Below are 21,410 nucleotides of genomic sequence, written 5' to 3' on the forward strand. Positions count from 1 at the left end.
AAATCCCCCAAATAAGGAAAACAAATAATTTTTATATAGGTCTTTATTAGAAAAATTGCATATTCATAAATATGAGGCTTTATCTCACTGAAAACATGAGTTTGACTATACAAAAGTTATGATGATGCCTTTGGAAATTTCAAAGGACATTTCAAAGAAGAGGGCCTTTAAATAACACACAGGATCATAGAGATTCATGCATTTCCAACAATCCTGAGAAAATGATAGTTTTAGCTGTCAAATGAAAGAAGTGGAATTAATAGACATTTGATTTATAAAGTTTGACAGACTAGTAGATGAAATCAGAATTTTTGAAAACTTAACGTTTTATCTATTTCTATCTTAGAAGAATCGGGACTGTAAAACTTCTTTTACATTTGAAGAAATTTGAGAAGTCAGCATTTGTCATTTTTTTTTTAAATGGACTGTTTATTTGCTTTTTTGGCATGGATTTCTCATATAAGTCTCCTTACATTTATAATTTTCCCCTTTAATTTGAATAAAGAAAAAAACATTTTTTCAATTAACTGGAGATCCCCTTAATTGTGTTCCACTAATCAAAGTTCTACCAGGCTTCAGAATTTAAATGAGTAAAATTCATCACAGATAAAAAGATGAGATAATTTCCACATGTCTTATTTAAGGATAAACAGAAACAATTAATGGCACCATCCCTACCGCTGCCCCCTCATTCCCAATTCAAAATAAATGAAAGGGATGCTCTCTATTTGGGTGACCAATGAATTAAATTACTTCAGATAACTACATCTGTATTAGTTTTCTATTGCTGCCATTACAAACTAGTGTCTTTACACAACACAAATACACTATCTTAAAGTTGTGTTAGAACTCCAACAAAGGTCTCACCGGACTAAAACCAAGGAGTCACAGGTTTGCATTCCTTTCTGGGGACTCCAGGGGGGAGTTCTTCTTGCCTTTTCCAGTTTCCAGAAGCCATCTACGTTCCTTGGCTCATGTCTTCCTTTCTCCATCTTCAAAGCCAGCAATGATAGATGAGGTCCTTAGCACATGTTGTCACTCTGCGCTTCTGTCCTTTCTTCCTCTTCATCTTGTAAAGACCCTTGTGATTCCACTGGGACAACTCAGATAATCCAAGATAATCTTGCTATTTTAGACTCGTCTGATTTTTTTTTTCCATCTGCAATCTTAATGCCTCTTTGCCATGTAACATAACATATTTGTAGGTTCTGGGAACCAGGATGTAGACATCTTTGGAGGCCATTACTCTGATTAATCATGAGCAACAGACTTGATACCATATCAAAGGGTCTAGACAGTCCAGTCCAGTAGAACTTTCTGAGATGACAGAAATGGTTAATATCTGTGATGTCCAACATGGTGGGTAAGATTTATAAATGAGATTACAAAGAGGTCAACAGTCACCAGCATTGTTTCAGTCAGCCATCTTTTATTCTAGTGTCCTTGGTTTTCCAGGTTTTTTTAAACCCTTGCATTCAAACTTCCTTGACTGCCTACTCCGTTTTCGAACAAATCCCCATTCATTCTCTGATTTGAAATTCATGCACTTTAATTGTTCATGAAAACTTAACTGTGGCCTGAGTATATTGTATTTTAATGGGAATTAGTGTCTTAAAGGCATAGCACATTATAGAAGTTGTAATAACCCACAGATTGAAGAGCGGTGACACAGGCAGACGTACAATTCTGGTGATTTCTGAAATAATCTCATATTTGAGATAAACTTCAAATATACTTAAAGCTGATTCTAGTAATAAATTGTTAGAAATTATGTTTGTCTACTGTGTAAGCACAAAATAAGAGCATTATTATTTATTTGGTAAATGAACTATTAAATGTAGCAGAAAGTCATTACAAGAAGCTATTGCAGGGTCATAATATGGTCATAAATTACCCAATTGATGGAATTAACTGTGTGCATATTCATTTAAAACACAGATACACTTATTTATACCCGTATGCAGACATGGAGTTATTAAAATTTTTAAAGGTTATGACAAAAACATTCTATAAATAAAATTAAAAGTCAAAATAAATATTTTTCATATGCTTGACATTCAATCCAATAGTTATTTAACAGTTACTTAATACTAGACCAACACTATCCAATGGGAATATAATGCAAGACGTACATGTACTTTAAAATGTTTTAGAATGCATAAAGTAAAATGAAATAAATAAAAATAATTTTAATAATATATTTTAGTTATGGTAATATATTTATGGTTTAGTAATGGTAATATATCCCAAATATTACCATTTCAACCTGAAATCAATATAATAAACAAGATATATATATATATATATATATATATGTTTATACATATATTTATATGTAAATATAAAATTACGAGTTTATTTTCTATTGAGAACACCTCTCAATTAAGACTGGCCACAGTTTAAGTATTCAGTAATTCATTAGTAACACGTGGCTTGTGGCCATCATATGAACAGCTTTGTATAAAGCAAGTGAAGAATTCAATGATGAAAATTAAAACAATCTACCTTTAGGGCACCTGGGTGGCTCAGTTGGGTAAGCATCCAACTCTTGGTTTCAGCTCAAGTCATGATCTCAGGATGGTGAGATCGAGCCCCATGTGGGGCTCTGTGCTCAGCACAGAGTCTGCTTGAGATTCTTTCTCCTTCTCCTTCTGCCCCTCCCCCTTCTTATGCGCTGTCTCTCTCAAATAAATAAAATCTTAAAAAAAATGCTCCACCTTCAGGTAGCTTGCAATCTAATGGACGAAATCATGTACATATAATTAAGATACCCAAATATAATATTCTAAGATAAAAATAAAGGCAGATGATTGAAAAATAGAAAAGAACAGGCCAAATCCAAGAAAGGGATTCTAAGAGGTTTATAATTTTCAGCAACGTAAGTCCTAGCACAAAATTATTTTTTCTACAGTAGAAATTCTATATGTTCTTTGAAAATGAGGTCAAAATTGATCATATTCAATCAACAAATACAGGCAGTTTGGTGAAATGAGAAGACTATGGAGTGAATCATAACTAACTCTTTAAATTTCAGCTTCTAGATATACTAGCTGTGTGATATTAGGTGAATTCTTGAACACCTATTTCTTTGTATAGTTAGGGTGATTAGATACAACACATAGTATTATTACTGAATGACATTTAAAAATTGCCCTGTGTAGTACCTGCCACACAGTGGGTATTGATTAAATGTTAGATATCTTCTATTATTTCAATATATAAATGCATTTTAAAAAAATTTACTTACATAATGTTAATTTCATGTCTACACTCTAATTTTGTGGCTGTCAACTGAGGCAATTTTGCTTCCCAGAGGACTTTTAAAAATACATGGACCAATACATTTGTATCTTTGAGGTAAATACCTAGTAGTGCTGTTGCTGGGTCATAAGGTAGCTCTATTTTTAACTTCTTGAGAACTCCATATTGTTTTCCAGAGTGGCTGCACCAGCTTGCATTCCCACCAACAGTGTAAGAGGGTTCCTCTTTGTCCACATCCTTGCCAACATCTGTCGTTTCCTGACTTGTTAATTTTAGCCATTCTGACTGGTGTGCGGTGGTATCTCACTGTGATTTTGATTTGTATTTCCCTGATACTGAGTGATGTTGAGCATTTTTTCATGTGTCTGTTGGCCATTTGTATGTCTTCTTTGGAGAAATGTCCGTTCATATCTTCTGCCCATTTCTTGAATGTATTGATCCAAAGGGGCACCTGCAGCCCAATAGTTTATAGCAGCAATGTCCACAATAGTCAAACTGTGGAAAGAGGCCAAGATGTCCATTGACAAATGAATGGATAAAGAAGATATACACACATACATACAATGGAACATTACTCAGCCATCAGAAAGGATGAACACTTACCATCTACATCTACGTGGGTGGAACTGGAGGGTATTATGCTGAGTGAAATAAGTCAATCAGAGAAACACAATTATTGTATGATCTCACTCATATGTGGAATATAAGAAACAAAGCAGAGGATCATAGGGGAAGGAAGGGAAAACTAAATGGAAAGTCATCAGAGAAGGAGAAAAATTATGAGAGACTCTTCAATAGGAGACAAACTGAGGATTGCTGGAGGGGAGGTGGGTGGGGTAATTGGGTGATGGGCATTAAGGAGGGCACATGATGTGATGAGCACTGGGTGTTATAAGCAACTGATAATTATTGAACTCTACATCTGAAACTAAAAAAGAAAAAAAGAAAATGTATGGAGACATTATTGGTTGTCACAACTGGAGAGATACTTCTACCATCTAATGAGTAGAGGACAGAGATAGTGCTAAATATCCCATGATGCACAGAACAGTGCCCTCCTTTCCCCCTTCACACACACAACCACACACACAGACACACACACACAGAATTATCTGGAACCAAATGACAACAAGACTGATATTAAGACTTTTTGGTTACACTGTGGTAACCAAAAAACCAAATAAAACTTTCTGAAAATAGTATCTATCATCCACAAACTTTATCAATTTTACAATTATTTTTAGAAAAAAATCAATACCTAATTACAAAATCTACATTTGCTAAGATCTTAATTTCAAACAATTCTGCTTCCACTCTTCTTTCAAACACATCTTCATTTACATTGTTCAATTCTACCTCTCATGTCTTTTTTTCATATACTTCAAATCAATCTCTTCTGCACTTGGGTCAACACAGTTTTCCTCCATAGGATTGATTTGAAAGAGTTATCGATAACTTTTATTATTTTGCTTAAAAAACTAACATAAAATAATTATTTTTAACTGTAGTCATTAGCATTTTATAAACTGATTCTTAAATTTTTGTGAGAGATAGAATGACAAATTCAGAAATGAAAATACTACATTCTGAGACATCTCTCATGACCAAAGTAAGGGAGATTATACGCAGTAAAGTTTAATGATCCACTGTTGTCTTTGTAGCAACATCACTTATGTTCAGTGTTTTAAATGTTTCCTCTGGTAAAGTTTCATTCCTCCTTTTCACCGAGTCACCTCCATTAATAGTGAGCTGACAACGATGCCAAGTTGGTGCTTCCGGAGATTTACTTCCACTATGATTTAGATTGAAACAGAAGCTATCTCCCTACTGAGAAAGTACGCAGTACTATGCAATCACCAAATGTTTAACATTCTTGAAAGTTTATTTAATTGCTAACAAGCACATTGCCCCTTATTTTAAATTAACTTATTTGATTAATTTTAAAGCATCATTAATTGTTAAAATTGTGTCTCTTTCTGTCAGTTTATTTTTATAACTGTATAGAGACCATAGAGAACAGGACCAGGCTTGCCTTTGCAAAAAACCTCATTCAGTTTACCTTTATCCTGGTCATGAAGGTAAACCTGATTATAGCAAACTGCTCAGAGGCACGATGCCTAAATTTTCCCTTTGATTGTATCAAAGAAAAGTTGCACTGAGCAGAGTTAAACAAGTAAGGAAGAATTTGTTCAAAACTTCTGCAATAGAGAAAAGAGATTGAAGTCAACTCCCCTGAAACAAAAAGCAAGGTTTGTAACTCTGAAATGAGCCAATGGGAAAATCCTGGAGGACCTTAGGGGCAGAGATGGATCAATAGCAACAGCAAGTGTGGAGCACATTGGATTATTCCTGAGTCTGCAAATGTTAGTCTCCGTGATTAGGCCATCTATGTTTGCTAATTTGAGCCTAGTTTTTCACAAAACTGACAGAAAAGATCCTTCTCTTCCTTGATGATTGCATTTCAAAGGGATGGTTTGAGAAAGACAGTCCTGGGTTGTAAACTTGTCAAGAGGCTGGGAGAAGATTTATATACATTCCAAAGGGAAAGAATTTGTAGTTACAATTTTTCTAAAGTAAATGTCTAAGGAGAGGGAGGTCGGGAAGAAGTCTGTGAGGTTTAATTAAGCTTAGGGGAAATTTAAGGCCATCTTGGTTAATCAACCCATGCTGCTTGTCTGATTGCAAAAATGGCTCCAATTCCCCACCCCTCCCTTGATTTATGGCCCCTGCCATGTGACTTACAGCTTTTCTCATCCAGAAGTGAGGTTGGTTTTTTCCCCCTAATCTTTTGAATGTTGGCTGGTTTTGACTTGCTTTGGCTGATGTACTGTGTAGGTAATAACTGATTGGTTCCCCAGCTTGACCTCAAGAAATTTTGCATGTGTCTACTTTCTCACTATTGGCTCTCTGGCTCCACCATGGGAACAAGCCCAAGCTAGCGTGTTGGAGCCCAAGGCCTGATGTAACCAACCAAGGCCAACCCACCTGCTATCTGAAAACCAGACAAGCAGATCGATTCTACTGACTCATACACTTGTGAACAAAATAAAAACTTGTTGTTGTTTACCAAATGAAGTTCGTGATTGTTGTTCAACAGTGTTTAGCACACATACTGCCCATGCTTCCTTATATTTCTCAACCAAGAGCTTTAAAGAACTATGTGTGTTGACCACTATGGAGACAAAAAAGGTGAGAAGTCTCTAGAGTAACTGATACTTCAACTTTTAAGTGCAAATAAATTATTTTGAATCCATTAGTTCAGTGTTTTTTTACTTGCCATCTAGATAGCAAATAAGCATCATGTTGAACCTCTTGTAGTTTTTTGTTTTGTTCTGTTTTTTTCTCTCCTACCAAAACATAGACTCACATTTAGGAGAAACATATTCTAGAATAGCTATTAATCCAGGAAAACAAAAATACTTAATCAGAAAATATTTTATAAAATGTCATTCCAAACTGATTACATATATAGAGCATATATGTTCATTTTATTAAATTATTTAATATAAATCATCTTATCTGAAGATGAAATTACACCTTTTATATACTCAGCTTTCCAGAGCTTCCTCTACCCTCTTTTATCTGATCTATATTGTGTAATAAATTATTAAGAAAAGAAAAAAGAAATATTAAGATATAATAAAAAATGTAGGGTGCTTGAATTCTGTTTTTCCTTATGACCTAATTGAATTATAAATAATAAAAAAAATTTGTAATAGAAAGTCTAAGAAGATGTACAATTTCTAATTTTAAAACAAGAGTTGCTGAAATACATCTTATTTCAGAGGTGTTAAGAAAAGACTAGACATACAATACAATAATATATATTCTCTAAGAAAAAAGAGCAGTTAATTTTTAAGATTCACTTGACAATTAGAAGAAACGTCTGGATTGCGGTCCAAGCTCTTCCCTGTAAGAGTGACCTTGAGCTGTTTCCACTTTCTAGATCATCTCCTAAATCACTGTTAATTGCAAATGTTAGTCTTCTCCAGAGGCTCAGTGTAACAATTTGAACAATTCCATGTCCGTATCCATTCATTCTGACTGGGTCGTTCACCATTCCCTAATCTTATAATTGACTTTCATATGCTATTAAATAGATGTGTTTTTACTAAAACAATTGGTCACATGCATTTGCCTCCATGTCTAGTCTGAATCTGCTGCAATTCCTTTTTCCTGTTCTCTACTTACAGAAATGCAAGCCGGCCTTCAAGGGTGAAGAAATAGGAATGTATGACTCTGTTAGAACAATGAAAACATGACAGCAGAAATAGGAATCTCACTTTAAGTATAAAATTCATTTAAATAGCCATTAAAGTGGATCAGGCAAACTTACATTTTTAATCATTCAGATATTAAGCCATATAAATCACTTTCACTTTACCGGTAAGAGAAATTAGATGATACACAATTTCTTATCAGGGTCTTAAAAAAATTATTTTTCCTCCTCCTTCTTCTACTACTTAATCAGTTTAAAAGAAATTCTGAAGTGAGGCTAAAATTTTTTCCTTACACTATCATGTGGCAGATTCCCTGTATTAAAATTTCTCGTCATGCATTATAAAAAAGTGAACAATTATTTGTTAATTACATTATGTTGTTACTCATCTAAATATAAACTTTTATGACTGTCAAAAATTGTGAAATATTTACGTAGTTAAGAGAAGTCATAAAGGATGACTGCCATGGGAGATCATAATAATCAAAGATTGTGATTGCTGTTGATCCCTACAAATGTATTTTTACTTCATAAGACCTCTCAGATTTCCTGCCTGGTGCTCGGTTTCTGTGTCCCAAACTACAAACAGAACCAAGAAAAGAAAACCAAAACCATTTGGAGATGATTATAATTTACTACAATTCTGAAAATGGAGATTGAAAATAAGCTTGAAAGTAATCAGGTAAAAAGTGTTTCTGACAGTTTATAAACTTACTGAAATCATGTATCACAAATGCTGACCCCTTATGTAGTCTCCTATGGGTTCCAATGAAAAATTGTTCTTATCACCATTATTATTATTAACCACAAATAGTTACTCACTCCTGCTATGTTCTTGATGCTCTTTGAAGAATATACATATAAATGAGACATTATTCATTTTTTCTAAAGAAGAACACTCATGATTAAAATTTAATATTGGAAGTATAATAATGGTATATAATGTATGATCTAAGCAACAAATAATATGGTTAGCGTTTAGCATTTGGCATTTAGCATAATTGTTTGGATATGAGTTTTATCTATTTATGTTTATATTTTCCCTTGAGAGCAAATATTACATTATTTATAGCTGTGTGATCTTGAGAGTGTTTTCCATCTCTGTTTATTTTTTTGCAACTGTGAATTTGAAATAATAAAACATTTACCTCACTGGGCTGTTGTGAGAACTAAATGATCACTTAGAACACAGACCAAAGTAAAGGATATTAAGGAGTATATAAGTGTTGAGTCACTAAATTATATACCTGAAATGGATATTACATGCATATTAATGAACTAACTGGAATTTAAATAAAAACTTAAAAAGAAAACACAGACTAGAACATAGAAGGAGCTGGTATTAGTGATAGTGTCACTCTGTCCATAAATCCAGAATCATGAATCATGCCTTGCACCTTACAGGTACTCCATAAATTTGGTTGAATAAATAATGACAACTAGCTTCAATGTAGAGAGGCATTAAATCATGGTTTTACGTGGTTCTGAGCCCAAGATCTACAAGCTCAACCGTTGTGACCCATAGCAAGTTTTGTTTAAATAATCTTGGAAGCATTTCCCTTCTTTTTAAAGTGAGGGATATAACTAAACCAGCCTCAAAAGTTTGGTGTAAGATTTAGATAATTTTATTAATATAAAAATTAAATAATTCTTAATACAAAATATATACTCAATAGATGGGAGTAGATATTATAATAATTTTATTAGATTTCACAAGAATTGGAGCATCTGCCTTTGCTGAATTTGATGCTATAGAATGTGGAAGAATCAATATGGTGTTGTTTATTTTTGTTGTTGTTCTTATTTTTCTTATGAATTGTATTTTTCAATTTCTGTTTTTCCATAATAATGTAGCTTATGAATTGTGCTTTACTGTTGTTGCCAGCTGTTGCCAGGAGAGACAGCAGTGATACATAAGCAAAATTGGGAAAGCAGTGGAGACTTCCATTGCCCAGGCAGATCCTGTTAAGCAGACTTTGCTGATCAATCTTCTCTTGGTAGACCCCTCTGCCTTCAGCTTTAGTGCCTCAAGTGCCCAGGTACCATTAAAGGCTCTAAATCCTGTCCCAGCCTTGTTTATTTCTTTCACTCACCACCCACCTATAACAGCTTATTCTCTCTTTTCCTCAGCCAGCTCCCTGTGAATCTCAGGGAAGTATAGAGTTGACAGTGACTCTCATTTATGAATGTAGAAAAACAGAGAATATTTTTTTTCCATTCTCAGGAAATCAAGCCAGTCTCAGTGGTGGTCTTGGGTGCTGGTAGGGGATGAACAGGACATGGCATTTTACAGAAAATTTTAAGATATTTCATTATGTATTTTTAAATCAATCCTTAAAGACATAAGTCTGCTGGTTAGAATTTTATACTTGATGAGAAGAAAACTGGATATTCCTCGAGGTAGACATATTTGGGGTTAAAAGTAGGGTTTTATGAAAAATAGACCATTTGTGATTGGAAGTGGACATCTAATTCATCTATTTAAAAGACAGTTCTATTAACTAAAAACATCTTTTAACTGTATGCGATCCTGTGTTTTGTGATAATATCATCTCTACCCAGAATTTAGTTGTCTCCATGTATCCAAGTAAAATACATTAGCTGACTTAAGTAAATTGCTTTACTCTCTACAGAATGTCAGACCGGTGTTATTAACGAAACAAGAAGTCTGGGGTAAGTGATAATATTAATGTAAAAGCAACAATCAAATGCATTGATCTCTTCAACTTTCTGCAAATGGAAAATCACAAAATCCTCCTCATTCATTACTCCTGTGTCAGTTTCCTTCATTATGAAGTTTATCATTAGGTGTCTGTTAAAGGAAAGCTACAGTTTCTCTTTAGTGATACATGACACTACCCCATCTCTGTTAGGTTGAAAGCTATACCCTCCATGTAGCATAAAATCATCAGACAGTCACTATTAAAGGTATTTTTCCCTTCCATATTATTTACATATTAGGAAAAATTGGGGAGTGTTTTTGTTTTTGTTTTTTACTCTGCAATGCAAAAGAGAATCTTTATTGTTTGGGGATGGAAAATTACCAAAAGTCCTCAAATAAGCTTATCTGAACATGAGTTTACTATGACATACGATTACACCACCAATACTTACACAATTCCTGGCTTCTTGACACACTGTGCCACAGAACATGTGTGTCTAGGAAATGTTTACCAAAATAACTGAGAAGACTAATGTCATTTCCATTTTCATTAGCAAAATGATACGTTGGGATTAATGACCTTGACATCATAAAATCTTGACAAATGTATCCTTGAACTTAAAATGTATTTCTATATTATAATAATATTTTTAAAACTCACATACATTTATTAAGTGCAGTTAAGCAGATTATTCAAATTACCAAAACACTTAAAATTGAAAACATAAATCGGAATTCGTTTGAGGTCACACTCTGCCACCAAGAAGACTATAGCTAATTATGCCAAAACATATAGTACTGTTTCTGAGAATTCCAGAGCCAATTCATCCCAACATAGCGCAACCCTTGCTATCAAGAAATTCATCATCATATCTCACCAAAATCTCTGACAGTGTGATGTATGCCTATTTCTACTTTTTAATTCCCACTGAAGAATGAAAATGTAGCTGGTACTTCATTAGAATATCACCTTATATATTTGAGGGCATCTATGAAATCAGTCTAAAAATTTATTTTTCATGAGAATTGGTCTTAAGATATGCCTTGTCATTAGAGTACCCAGGAGCTCTGATTATACATACAGATTCCCAGGTCTCACCCTACAGCACGTGACTCCCCATCTTCAGAAGAGGGGCCCAGGAGTCTGAATTTCTGAAAAGGACCCAAGTCCATTAGCGATTTAACATGTTAAGTAAACTTCTGCTAAGTAATCAATTGGTCAATAAAGTAATTTCTAATAATAGCATAAGAAAATCTATTTGCTTGAAAATATTGAAAAGAATAAAATTGTGAAAAAAGAAAAAAGAAAAAAAAGAAAAGAAAACTCAGGATGGAGAAAGGTCCAAGTACGTAAAGGAAAATAATCACCAAGAGGAAGTTTTATTATGAAATACTCTCAAATAACCTATGAAGCCATATTTAAAGATTGATACACTTCTGTTTTTATTTTGTAATTTTTTTATTATATAATGAATATTTGTTATAAAATTTTGGGAATTTTTTTAAACTGGCAGAGAAAAAAATAAGACTCACCTATAATTAAAGTCTCAGATACAATAATTGTTGACTTTTGGTGCCTAATTTTCTACTAGTGCCAATGCCTATGTATCTTTTTTAAATTTTTTACAAAAAAATGGTTATTTATGTATGACCTTGTAAATTCCTTTTATACATGATGAAATATGTTGAACCTTTTCTTCATATTTTTAGATCATCAAATGTTCCTTCAACGTAAAATTTATTAGCTGTATGCTTTTGCCTATTTAGATGGTGAAAAATTCATTTAACAAATATCAAAGTTTCCCATATTTTTCTTGCTTCTGATGTTTTTTTCTTATAAACAATGTTTGGTAAATATCTTCATAGCTAGCTCTTTAGCGTATCCATGACCATTTTGGTACTATATTTCCCTTGAAACCTCCAATTTGCCCTCCAGAAATCTTATCCCAATTTATTCTCAACAGCCTTTTACCAAAGTACCCATTTTCCTACATACCCTTGCCAATACTCAGTGTTAAGATTTGCCTATACATTTTCTTCCCCTCTATATTTTACAAGCTGGAATATCAGGCAAATACTGGGATATATAAATAAATTTGAAACATTTATCATTTTCTGTGCTTCAGATCAGACTAAAGAGCAGGGGGATTATTTATTTAACATTTAAAAAGCATTCTATTATTAAAGTATGAGAGACTGATACATAAAAGAGCATGGTCTATAAGAATATTGTTATATTCTAATTTATGCTTGATAAGTGAACTTTACTCATTTATATATTCCCAGATTTTTTCCAGGTTTAATATTTATTAATGTAAACCTCAACCAAACAACTTTAACTTTTTCACCTTTTTAGCCCGAGTATATTACTTTTAAAATTTCTTATAACGTGAAGTCCCTTTATTTCCTTTTTTACTGAATTATACTTTGCAGAGTTTGAGATTTTTGTTGTTGTTGTAGTTGTTGTTTTTTCCCCATGAAATCAACCTTACAAAAATATTGCTTGTATTTACCTATCAGTTCTTCTAGATTTGTTGTTGTCTTTGTACTTAAAATTATAACTTTGTTTGTTTTTACTTGCCCTTAATGATAGCAAGACCTGTGCACACACATTATTTGTCTAAGATACAGCCAGTATTTTCTCCAGCCCCCTTCCGTTGTAGCAGACCTCACACATGCAGTTAGGCTGTTGCAAACAGCTTTCAGGACAACAGGCAAATTCAAATTGGCACTTCCACCAGCTGTCTTCGCCAAGTGGTCTCCTTTTTCCCCATCATCTTGTTCTGATTTAATGAGTCTGATTGATTTCTTCAAATACGTCAATCTGGATCATGCACTGACATCGGGTCTTTCCTATCTCAATGCCACATCATGCCTCGTATGTGTGTTCTATTCTTCCAGGACCCTAATCCTTTTTCTATCTTCTTGGCACTGTTTTCTAAGATTTTTCTTTTTTTTTTAAGGTTTTATTTATTTATTAGAGAGAGAGAGCATGAGAGGAGGGAGGGTAAGAGGGAGAAGCAGACTCCCCGCCAAGCAGAGAGCCAGATGTGGAACTTGATCCCAGGACTCCAGGATCATGACCTGAGCCGAAGGCAGTCACTTAACCAACTGAGTCACCCAGGCACTCTTCTAAGATTTTCATTCTCTTCATTAATTTGGAAACATGGTCTGGGATAATGTGAGATGTAGGAAGAAGGGGTGCATGACTGGCTGCTTCCAAAAGCAACACTTAGGTAGTACTGATACCCAGGTCCTAAGCTGAGATACTGGTTTTCAACTAGAATTTCGAGAGAATAATGACCTAATGACCTACAGTATTCATTGACTAGAAGAAGTGAAGTTCTTTCCTATGAATTTAGACTGTTAGTGGCTCTCTACTGTTGTGGGTACAGTTGAGAAAATAGCCACTCCCACAGCTTGTATCCAGTGCTTCAGACAAGAACCTTATTTGACAATGGCTGGTTGCAAGAGCATAGACACATTAACTTTTTCACCTTTTTAGCCTGAGTATATTACTTTTAAAATTTCTTATAACGTGAAGTCCCTTTATTTCCTTTTTTACTGAATTATACTTGTGCAGCTACTGTGGGGAAATCATAATGTGGACAGCAGCCCAGTTCTCTTGTTCTAGAAATCCTGGGTTTCTAAGTCATAAAGCAGACTTTGGGAGAAATAGAAAGCGTCAGTGCAACTTTTTTAAAATAAACTAATTTTCATGAAGGAAAGTCTGCTTATGCCATCAAGTTGTGCCTATATAGATTTTCTTCCATTGAATTTTTTTTTTAATTATCATTGTTGATTCTTTCCAGATTCCGGTTTTCAGACTAATCATTATTTTATTTTTCTGCGGGACTGTGATTTCCTTCTTTGTTACCTCTTCTGATATATTTCACAAGGAAATTGGGGAAAGTTTTATCCAAAATTACAGGTGACAAAGTTTTATGTAATATTTTGCAAATCTTCGAAAGGATGAGAAACCGGTACTCTTAGTTTCCACCATTAATCCATGTTGCCCCTAAATAAGTGAGAGTTTATTACTTGAGATATCTGGTTGATTATTTCCTGTTCCAATTTAATTGAAAACAAGAAGGAATTAGTATCACCACTGGTAGCTTAAGCCTTATCATAATCAGCAGAGTATTATTTTTGAAGACCTGTTAATAAATCATCAACTAATTTTTAACAGTATTTAATAAAGGCAGCTTGACCTCTCCATCTTTTCTTGGCATATTTCTACAAACAATAGCTTCCCATCTTGTAACTGAATTCCTTTTTCCCCTTCATATCAAGTCTCTTTCCATTTGTTTCTGACCACTCCATCTTTACGAAGCCATTTCAATCTATGTGAAGACACATCGAGAACACCATTTTTATATTCTGATGCCAAGACACTGACTTTTGATTGAAGGTCCAAATCATAACAAGTCACAAAACATTATGTACTGTAATTTTCTTGGCTCAGAGTCAAGTATGTTTTGCATAACAGCTCTATTTTTGCTATGTTAAAAACTTTCTATTTGACTTTTCTTTTTTTAAAAGATTTATTTATTTATTTGAGAGAAAGAGAGCCTGAGCAGGAGGGGCAAAGGGAGAGGGAAAGAGAATCTCAAGCAGACTCTGTGCTGAGCATGGAGCCCGACCTGGGGCTCGATACCATGACCCCAAGATCACGACCTGAGCTGAAACCAAGAGCTGAATGCCTAACTGACTGCACCACCCAGACGCCCTTTGACTTTTCTTAATTTAACCCACTCAGTTTGATATTTTGGTACCTTCTGCAATGCATCAAAATGGCAGAAATTTAAGATGCATGCTAAAGTCACACAGGCAGTTCTGGAGCAAAAGGTGATCGCACTAAAAGTGAGATACACAATTCAAAGGTGATTCCTTTGCTGCAACTACCTGATTACTAGACATAGAGAATCTGTAGTCAACTAAGTATATTCAACAATATTTCATTCAGCTGATAGGACAATTAACAAATAACAATGTTATGACTTATACTTTTATTGGAAAATTAATGATCACTTTGAATATTTGTTAAGGTCATCATATCAAAGGGCTGCAGGATAAGCCACCAGCTCCATGAGATGTTCTATCTACATATTAGTTGTATGTCAGGGTGTTTTGTAATTCTCCTTCAATCAAAAAAGATTTAACCAATCCAACATCTACTGTGCAACATTTGGCATGGTACTGGCTGCTGGGATACAAAGATAGAAAAGCTAAAGTTCTGGTAGTCAAAGAGAGCAAAGGGTAACGTCGTAAGATATACTGTACAAATCAGTACCTCTGCTGGGGAATCAACCTTGGTTAGGTCTTCACCCAAAGAGAACATGTCACTTTTTATATGACCCTAATTCTAGTTACTAGAATTAGAAAAGTCTATGGAGAATGACTTACCTGTTGCTAAAGAAATGGGCTGGCATTAAGATTTTAAACAGAGTGTGGTGTTCATTTGCTGAGTCAAATAAATTTTCACGCTCAAGAAATGGGATCAAGAGAAAAAGCTAAAGGACATCTGGAAAGGCAGCCGGGGGCAGAGGCAAAGGGGCAAGAATAACGGTAAACAGCCTCAAGTAAGCAGAAGCTGTAGACGGGGGGCTGAGCCTGCACACAGGGCTGGTAGTTGCAGGAATATTACTATAAACAGAGATGGAAAAGAAAAGGACATTGATGATCTCCTGACAGTAAATACGTCAAGTCTGTATTAGTTTCCTATTAATTCTATAAATGCAAACGTTCTCATCCTTTGTTCTGGAGGTCAAAATTCTGAAATGGGTCTCACTGGGCTAAAATCAAGGTGTCTACATGACTATGTTTCTTTTGAAGTTTGCCTTTTCCAGCTTTTTAAGGGCATCCGCATTCCTTGGCTCTTCTACCACTTTTGGCCACTTCTACCATCCACTTCTAACATCCTCAAAGCCAGCAACACTGGGCTGAATCCATCTTGAGATTCTTAATGATAAGAAGATGGTAAAATTGCTCTTTATATTTTTCTTACTTCTTTTCTTTCTTCCCTCCATGTCCTCTTTTTTTTTTATTGTATTTTTCTTCAGCAAATGATTACTCAGAGCCAGGTGATATGATTGAGATTAGGGAAAGAACAATAACAAAGATACACTTAATTCCTTCAACCCTCAGAGAGTTTACAACCTATAAAACAAGCCAGACAAGGAAATAATCTTCATAACAAAACCAGACAAAATGACATAAGTAGATAAAATTCAGATGGAAGCCCATAACAATAAAAATAACCCAGATTAAGGTTAACGGATTTTTAGGAAAAGTGTAGGTAAATTGAAAAATTAAGGAAAAAGAAGACTTATCCAAACAAATAAATGGAGAAAATAATATGCATGCCTAGGGACCAGAATTCCAATCCTATCAAGTATCTCTTACTGAAGTTCATGTACATCGTCTATGGTCATGAAATGAGTGGATCCAGCATCCAGCAATGGTAGTAGACATCTAATAACATGATTTTGAAGCAAGGACATTTTGGCAAGTGTGCTTTTTTCCCACCAAATAAAAATTTGAAACCAAATTGTTTATGTGCTAATCAGCAGATACTTCCTTTGCCAAAGTGTTCTACAAGAGACATGGCAGAGAAGTTATTTAAAACACGCACACAGCAATATTACCTTCGACATTATTAGCATCACCCATGAGTTTCCAAAGTGATTTGCTTTAGTTTCATATGCTTCCTCCATGAGAAGAATCTGTTAATTAACTGAGGAAAATTTCTGGTTTTTATGGTTACTGCCCATCTTTAGAACAGCATTATAAAAAGGATTTTTTTTTTTAAATTCACTTCTGCCAATACATTTTTTGAGAAAGATATTATTTTAAAGTTTATGTCAATTAAAATGTATTGCTGTCTATTCATTGATTTTAAAAACATCAAGCACAGAAGCACATACAGAAAGTTCAAATGGTGAGTTATAAAGATCATTTTGTTAATTCATGTAAAAATTTTTGCCAGGCAAAATTTGATGTAAACTGACTTGAAATAGTATTATATATATTTTTTAATTAGGTTAGATATTTTTAACATGGAATTCAATTTAAAATTTTTGATGTGAAAGAAAATTTTAATAAAAGATATCTGTAGAAATAGAAATATTGTTTTAGAAGTTGCAGCTTCAAAAGATAGATTGTAAGTAATTACCTACACAAATAACATATATAGTATAATCAGTTCAGTAGTGAAAAAAATGACTTCTGGAAGAGAGGATACTAACATTTATGTAGACTAAAGATTAAGCAGGAGAAGTTAGATTGTACAGGAAAAATGATACCAGTGACCTTGTTGATCTTTTAGTCTCATTATACACTGCATATAAATCAGGAAGCAATAAATTAAGTCTGTATTATATTATGTGATTCTGGATCTAAAATAAGGCAAACACATACTTGGAATTGCCATTTATACATTTCCAACACCAGGTTTCAGAGGTAAACTCAAATCCAGCAAACTGAAATTTCCAGAGTACTTTTTAAAAAAATCAGAGAGGTCATGAGTCAGATTTGCTAATAAATTTGGGCTCACCTTGTTCTGAATCATATAGGAATGGAAGAATTAGAATATATCTAAGGCTGAAGGGATAATATTACCTGTTCTTAGAATCAAAATCAAGATGTTTGCTTGAAATTTTATAGTTTTTTGACACATATACTATAGATTTAATATAAATATCATGTAGTATGTGTTTGTAATTATGTATGGAGAGAGACTGAAAGAGAAAGAGGGAGAAAGATTGTTAAGAAGAAAAATCATAAAAGCTAGGTGAACTGGTAGCAATCCAAGCACTGTAATTATTTTCAGCAATTATAAACAATCTTAAGCTCTTTTGACTGCAATTTGACTGCCCTGCCATTTTCTCGAACTAAAATGTCTATCCATTAATTTATGTGCTATAAATTCAAGTCTTCATTGGGAGTTAGTCCCCGAAGTTAGTGCTTGCCTGTTTGTTTTTTCCTGAAACTTGTGTGGGGGTCTTAGTTGTCACTAGAGTTGGGGGCAGGGCTCCTCTAATGGATGCGAATTAGGACATGTGCACAACAAAATATTTTTCAGTGTCTCCGTGTCCTCTCAACCATTCACGTACAAGACGAGTTTGTTTTATTTAGCTGAGTCTGGATCTTAACACAGGTAAACCCCAAGTACTTTTTTACAAGTGCTGTTTTAATATACATTGGTTTTGTCCAGAAATACAATGAGGAGTTGCTCACGGTTTGGAGAAGCTGCCCCATCAGTGGCCATTCAGCGTCTGCGCCCTGTAACAACATACCGTGTCCACGCCTGGGGCACACTTGTTCCAACACTGTGTTTCGACATCAGAGCAAGCACTTGGCATATTTTTGTTTTCTAGCCTAGGTTCATGTGAGAACCTACTTGGGAAAAGATATTATGTTATTACAATCTTTACCTCCTCATTTCATGGATAAACCTTGGTAGTTATTTCTTTTAATTTTATTGTATAGCTGTTGAACAATAAAAATTTGTTATAAAATTTCCCTTAGGTCAAGGACCATGATATAATTATGTAAATGGAAAAATAGGTCTATTTTTAAAAAAAAATAATGATTTCATGTTAACTTTAGAATACAGTTAAATTATTCCTTTGGTTAAAAGAAAGGGTTTCCAGTGTTACCTTTAATATATATGCTGCCATAAAACTGTTTGATGACATTTTGTAAATAATGAGTTCTGTCTGATAGACTTAATCTTACTCCGCTTTGAAGAAAAATAAGTTAAAACTCTCAGATAAAAGATTTTAGAGAAATATCATTGGCCTTAATAGCTCAGATTTTTCTCTTTAATAAGTGAAATAAGGGGCGCCTGGGTGGCTCAGTCCTTAAGCATTTGCCTTCGGCTCGGGTCATGATCCCCGGGTCCTGGGATCGAGCCCCGCATCGGGCTCCCTGCTCCGCGGGAAGCCTGCTTCTCCCTCTCCCACTCCCCCTGCTTGTGTTCCCTCTCTCACTGTCTCTCTCTCTCTCTCTCAAATAAATAAGTAAAATCCTAAAAAAAAATAAGTGAAATAAAAAGTTAGGTAAATTTGTGTTAATGTTGATTTTAACTTGCTTTTGGATGATGGAGTCATGAGAGAATAAATTAGATTATTTACAATCGTCTTGTACTGTAAAATCCATCAACTTGTAAGCATTTCTCAGATAAGCAATTGAATGAGTAAAAGTTGGCTCTACACAGAATAGCCATTATTCAAAACAAAAAGCTTACATTATTATATTTCTATTATTGAAATGTATTCTTCAAGTTAAACAACATAATACAGTGGAACAATGCCACATATAATTTGGAAATAATTATTTTAAAAAATTAAGAGTTACTTTTAACTTACAGTTCGTATATGATGAAGTGAAATTCAAAGGCAGATTATTCAATCTTAAATTCTTTTGGGGGAAATGTGAAATGGAGATTTACAAAGTCTATTACTTTTGTTTACAGATATTAATGATCAGACAGAGTGGGGGGAAATCCCCTGAGGGTATCTTATATATCTGAAAAGTTTACAGTGTCAAACTCCCTTATTTCCTACTGAAACTTCCTTGGAGTTTTTCAGCAAATTTCTAAGTCCGTTTTGGAACATTGTATATACTTTGTTTCCATCAGGTCACTCCACTGAGTTAACTTTCAAGGCATGATGCAAAATATAGATTTCCTCTCAGTACAATGTAGTCCAAAGCATTAGCAGAAGACTGGGAATTTTATATCTCATTTGTATCTCATTTTGTGTAACTTTTTATTTTTTTCATATGTGAATGTAATAATAATAAACATATGAGTAATGTCACTAATAGAGAAATAGACTGTTGTTACTTAGTAGTATTTGAGTTAAGTACTTCCTAAATATAATACAAGTTCTGTTTCACTTCTGCATAAAGCTTTTTTTAAAAATATTTATTTATTTATATTTGAGAGAGAGAGAGACCGCATGGGATAGGGAGGGGCAGAGGTGGAAGGAGAGAGAATCTCAAGCAGACTTCACAGTGGAGCGTGGAGGCGGACCTGGCGCTCAATCTCAACACGCTGAGATCATGACCTGAGCTGAAACTAAGAGTCAGGAACTTAACCTACCGCACCACTCACGTGCCCCTGCAAAAAACTTCTTAACATGAATTTGTTATGATGCTATGGAACCTAGTTTGGTAGCTCAAAGACAGAAACTTAGGTTTTTTTAAAAATTATTTATCCTTTCAAATGGCTTATTTATTCTTTTATTATAATCCGCATTAAAACTTCCACTTTTATACACTCTTGCCCAAATATCTTACAATTCCTTTTTTTTCCTGCGCTTAAGAATTGTTTCTACACTTGGGCCTGTAGATTTTCATTAATTCAGCAATCATGTTTTGAGTAACTTGTATATTCCAAGAGGTAGTCATTGAAGCATACAGGAATAGGAAAACAAGCAAACAAACAGATCTCTACAACATTCTAAGCCTGTTGGATAAATATTTGCATGGTATTATACAAAATGTTAAAACAAGTTAAGTGTTATGAAAACAATAGAGCAAGGGAAGGGAAAACCAAGGAGTGAAGGTGAATAGACAAAGGATTACATATATGGGGGGGGTTAGGGTCGTATCTATTGCAAAGCAAATACATAAGCAAAGAGTTGAAGCAGATGAGGACATGAAGCAAGGAGATAGCTAAGAGGAGGTTATCTCAGGCTGAGAGAGAAAGGAATGAAAAAGCCTCGAGTCTGGAATGTGTCTGGTGTGTTTTAGGGTCTAAGATGTAGCCAGTGCCACTGGATTCAGGAAGGTGGAGACCAGTGCACTCAGTTAAGGGGGTGTAGAGGCTGCCTATAGAATCTCGTAGGCCCTTATAATGACTTATGTTTTATTCCACGAGAATAGGAAGGCCTCGGTGGGTTTTGAGCAGAGTGATGCTGTGATCTGACATGTTTTTTGACAACATTCTTCTGGCTGTTTTAGAACTGGATTGTGGGCAGAAGTCATTGAAGGTAAATCTGTTGGGAAGCTGTTATATAATCCAACAGGAGATGATGTGGCTTGGAATAATAGGCAAGTTGTAAAAATTGATGATAATTACACATTTTGTACTTGTTTCTATTATTATTATTATTATTATTATTATTATTATTATTTATCAATTTCTCTTGTACCAAAAGAATCTTGAAAGGCTGTGTTTATCCATCTTTTGAATCACATTCTTTACCACAGTGTCTGGTTCAATCAATGAATGTGCCTAATAAATAGTTATTAAATTAA

This window comes from Halichoerus grypus, chromosome 13 (assembly GCF_964656455.1).
Source record: "Halichoerus grypus chromosome 13, mHalGry1.hap1.1, whole genome shotgun sequence".
NCBI lineage: Eukaryota > Metazoa > Chordata > Mammalia > Carnivora > Phocidae > Halichoerus > Halichoerus grypus.